Genomic DNA, 5,080 nt, shown 5'->3' on the forward strand with positions numbered 1-5,080 from the left:
CGCCGCGCCCCCAGCCCTCGGCCCGGCCGCCCTTAGGTCTGCCCACCCCTCTCCGCGGGCCGCGGGTAACCACAACAAAGACGTCCTGGTGGGAGCGGCGGTCCTGCCCCCCCGCACGCCTGGTAGTTTGGGCGGGGGTCGGAGTCGGCTCCAGAGTGAGATGCGGTCGCGTCCGCAGTTTAGGTTCTGGTTGCTGTGCTTACCTCCGCGGACTTGAACCCGGACCCCGAGACCTGAGGCTCTTTCGTTTGTCTGATTCCTCCTGAGCTCGGAGTGGGTCGTGGACGGAGCTTCAAGTTCGTGGAAAGCAAATCTTTACACTGGGCCAAGATTTTTGTGTACCCAGTTGAGTATCTTCTTGGGACTCTGTTATACATCTGCAGAAATGTAGTGTCATATAGACAAAACAGAGTTTGGGGAAAAAATCGAATTTTTTTTCCTGTGTATTTTCCTGTGATGTCTTGTGCAAGCTCTAGTATTTCTATTATTTTTATTATTTCCTATTTTTATTCCTATTTTTATTATTTCCTGAGCTATATGCAGTTGGTGAATGTCTAAAACTCTCAGGCAACTTTGGCAAAAACTCACAGTAGAGAGTTAATGGTCCGATGAACTGTCATTTAATTTTATGCTTTCCCATTGTGTTGTCAAGAATCTTATTTTATGAAGTTACCGTCGTTCGTATTCTCTACTGTAATTAAATCTCACTAACTTTGAAGTAAATGTTACCAGAGAATTACTTAGTGGATGGGATTATTGGATACATTTCCCTGTACATTAAATCATCAGTGTCTAAATCCATACAGTAACCTTATCTGTTAGATATTGTGGATCTAAATTTAAACCTGATCTTTCCCAGACATGGACAGTGTAGCACTTCTTCTGAACTGTGACCACTCAGGGAAGCAGATGGCTTACAAGGGTATCATTCTGATGTTATGTATCTTAAGCGGGTGAGGGAAAAGGACAGGGAACTGTAAGAAGGCTGAATTTAAAAAAAGGTGATTTTCCTGCGTACATAAAGGTAACAAAGAGCAAAACTAGGGTTCAGTCTCAATTGTCCTAATTTCAGACTTCTTTGTGGAATAAACATTCTTTAAATAACTAATATTTGTCAGATCCTGTTCTAGGCCCTGTGGATTTAAAGGGTGAGCTCCCAGTCTGGTAAGAAACATTTTTTTTCCCCGTTGTGGTACTGACCCCCTTGGTCTTTTCACTTACTTGTTATATCCCTAGCCCTTTTTACATTTTTTGAGACTTGATTGCTCTTGAGTTGCCCAGGCTTGGGTTGAAGTTGCTGTCTTTCTGCTTTAGCCTCCCAGAATGCCAGAATTTCAGGTTGTACACTACCGTACGAGGCGAGTTTTTTTTGTTTTTTTTGAGAGGTGGTCTTGCTGTGTTGCCAAAGCTGGTCTGGAACTCCAGGGCTCGTGATCCTCTCAGCCTCCCAAGTACTGTAGCTAGTGGCCACCTCTAAAGTAAGGAGTCAAGGGTAGGAGAGGGAAAACAAAACCTCTCTCTATCCTCAGGTTCTGCATCTGGGTCCTAAGAAATTAAATTGACAAAACAGATTAATAAGAGAAAAGGCTACCACATTTAATTTATGACATGGGGCTTTCCTGGAAAAGTATTAAGACCCAAAGAAGAACCATTTTAAACAAAGTAGTAAATTGTGAAAACAAGCAAGCAAAAAAGGTTTTTAGGACTTTAAGAGGCTGTAAACTGATAAGATAAATACAAGGGGAACTAATGGAAGATAAGGATTCTCTCAGGAAGATCTAAATCATCTCAGCACCAACTTTATTTTCGATGTCCAGAAAGTTTCACTGAGAGAGGGATTATGGCAGTTTTTATTCCTTAGAAGCTTCTGCTTTTAGGGCTGGGGATTTAGCTTAGTGGTTCTGCCAACCACCTTGCAAGTGCAAAGTCCTGAGTTCAATCAGGGTACCAAAAAAAAAGCTTTTACTTTTAGTCAAATAAAGTAAACTAAACTGTGGGGAGTCTTTCTTCATTTGTTGGTTCTCAGTTGTCCTCAGCTCTAAATGGCCCCTATGCTGAAATGGCATAATTTGTTGTAATCCCCTTCACAAGCAAGGAAGGAAACTGTTAGCTATGAAAAACAGGGATTTCATATGGCTCTTGGGATTTAGGCTTAGTTGTGGATTGGGACAGATCCTGTCCTGTGAGAAAGTGTGAATTATTTTTGCATGTGTCATCTTATCTTTTCTACAGCAGATCTAGGAACTCAAGGCTCATCTTCCTGAAAAGTATCCCATTCCACTTTTTGAGCAATTCTTATATTGAATTTGGAACATTTGTTTTGTGCACCCTATTTGTTGATACAAATTCTACCTGGGAACTACAAGTAGCAAATGTAAAATCTTTTTCAGTGTCACAATCTTGAAATTATCTGAACATTCCCTTTCCCTTAGTCATTACTTTTGTTTGCTGTTACTAGTCTCTTGTTCAGTAAACTATTAATCATGACTTAGATTCTAGACTCTACCTAGAAGCTAGGATCCTCAGTGTGATTTCCTTCTTCATTTTCCTCCGTCCTGTATCTAGTTACAGGTTGAGCATCCCTAAATCCAAAATGTTTCAATTCAAACTAATAATTTAAATGAGCCAAATCACTTGTATTTATTTGCTAAGCCTTAGTTTCTTCATTCTTAGTGTAAGGGATGTATTAGGAACTTAATCAGTTCTTTAGTATCCCTTAGTTCAGTTATATTGACATCTGAAATTTGTCATTGAGAGAAATGTGAAATTCTCTCAAAGCTGACTCTTGGGGAATTAGGAAGAGCAGGAACCTCAACATTTAAAGTTACCAGAAAATACTAACAGGAATTCATCTGCTGCATCTCTCTCTCCTTCTCTCTTCCTCTTCTTCTTCCTCTTCTTTCTCTCTCTCTCACACACATACACACACACACACACACACAGGTGTGCTGGAAAATTTCAAAGTTAATGACTTCTAGAATTGTCATTCTTCTTGCCAGAAGTACCTTTGGAATGCTACTACCTTCTTAGGAAAGGGAGTTTGGTCAGTTTGGGATAGGGGGAGCCGTTAGTTAATTCAGAGTTTAAAGTCTTGTTACCTAGGGCTACCAGTTTATTTAATTTGTTGTACCAATAAGATTTATTCCAGTTTACTTTGGTATGTATGTATGTATGTATATATATCTATATCTATATAGATACAGATTTTTTTTTCTCTACCTGGAATCGAACTCAGGATCTTGCACTTGCAAGGCAGGTGGCAGTACCAGTGAGCCAAATCCCCGGACCTGATTTTTTTTTTAGGAGGTAAAAGAAATGTGAGCTTTTCTGTGAATATATTTTCCAGTAAAATCAAGTAGCAGCATTGAGAGAAATAGTCACTGACAAATTTATCTAAAGGTGTACTAATTCTGAGCAAACCATTAATAAAAATTTATAAGTATCATGGTTTTAAAATTGCTTTTCTGCTTAAGATCTCATCTTCACCCTATAATCATCTTTTTTTATAATTTTATAATTTTCAGTTTCTTCACTTTCAAGAAAACTTCCCTTCTGTATTTGCAATTAAAATTACAATGCTTAAACTAGTTCCTGAATTATTCCAGAGTTACCTCAATCCATTAGTAAAGCAGAGTTATCCTAGACAACATAATATTGCCTATAACACTTGAAACTGCCAAAACTGTCTCTAATAGCACCCAAAGTTTAATTTTCATTCCAATTTCTTGCCTGTGTTGTAGTGCATTACCTTTTGATTACAATTTCTCATGTCTGTAGACCAATGACATTTTTAAACATGAGACTTTCAAAACAGGTTTATGTTAAGGCCTAGTACACATATTGCATTTAAGTGTTAGAAATAAGTTTCATAAAACAGTACATACTCATAAATAAGTAATATATTTGATTATTACATTGTATTTTTTCTTTAAAGACTTAATTTTACATTAGGTTGTAATCTGCAGTTTATAAAATATTACTCTGGCCTATGCTTTGAAACTTTTTTTTTGAAATTTGGAGAAATTGATAAAAATAATTTTAATTGCAAGGATATTCTTAACCATGTCAAAGTGAGAAAGGAAAAAACAACTCATTTATTTCAGTACTTTTTATTTTTAAAGGTAAATTATCTTATATTTTTCATGTATGTCCTTCCAATCCATGCTGTATAACTTTCTGTGTCTGTGCCCAGCAGGAAGAATGTAGCATTGTTTTGTATGTCTTAAACTTTATATATTTTTATATATTAAGTTTTACAATATTGTTGCTCATTTAATTCTTCTTGTTTTGTTTTGTTTTGTTTTTTTGAGACAGGGTCTCACTATGTAGTTGAGACTGACCTGGAACTCACTATGTAGTCCAGGCTGGTCTCGAACTCCCAGCGATCCTCCTGCCTCCCCAGTGCTGGGATTACAGGCGTGTGCCACCACGCCCAGCCTTTTTTTTTTTGGTATATTGAGACAGGGTCTCACTATGTAGTTGAAACTGACTTGGAACTCACTGTGTAGCACAGGCTAATTCCTTCTTAGTCAACATTATTTCTGTAGGTCTCAGTTTATCCTTTCACTAATACAGCATATGCTTATATAACATTTTAATTTATCCACTTCTTAGCAGACATTGAGATTGTTTCTAATTCATTACTATTACAGTGTTATAATGAACATTTCTGCTATATAGGCTCAGGATCAGGCAGCCAGGAAGTAGAAGAATCAAGCCGAAGACTTGCGGGTTGTCTGATTCTGTTCATTGTTTTCAACCACCAACCGAACTACCATTCATCATTTATTGCACAAATATTTTTAGAATAACAGTGATGGAAATTTTTAAGAATTTCAGTGGGATTGGATTGTTGGTGATTTTTCTTGTAACAAGTCAACTCTTAGCTTCTATTTTTGTCCCCCTAGTTTTTGGTTAAATGAATAAATTGTATCATTAATCTAGTACTGACAACAGCTCTGTATTCTCTTTCTCATGCTGATGCATTATCTGTGTCAGTTCTACCATCTTTTTCAGTAAAGAGTCTGATATTCAGTAAATATTTTGGTCTTTGTTGGTCAGAGGCTGATTCAAATACTCA

Source organism: Fukomys damarensis, unplaced genomic scaffold (assembly GCF_012274545.1).
Source record: "Fukomys damarensis isolate Sample0158 unplaced genomic scaffold, DMR_v1.0_HiC HiC_scaffold_18, whole genome shotgun sequence".
Taxonomy (NCBI): domain Eukaryota; kingdom Metazoa; phylum Chordata; class Mammalia; order Rodentia; family Bathyergidae; genus Fukomys; species Fukomys damarensis.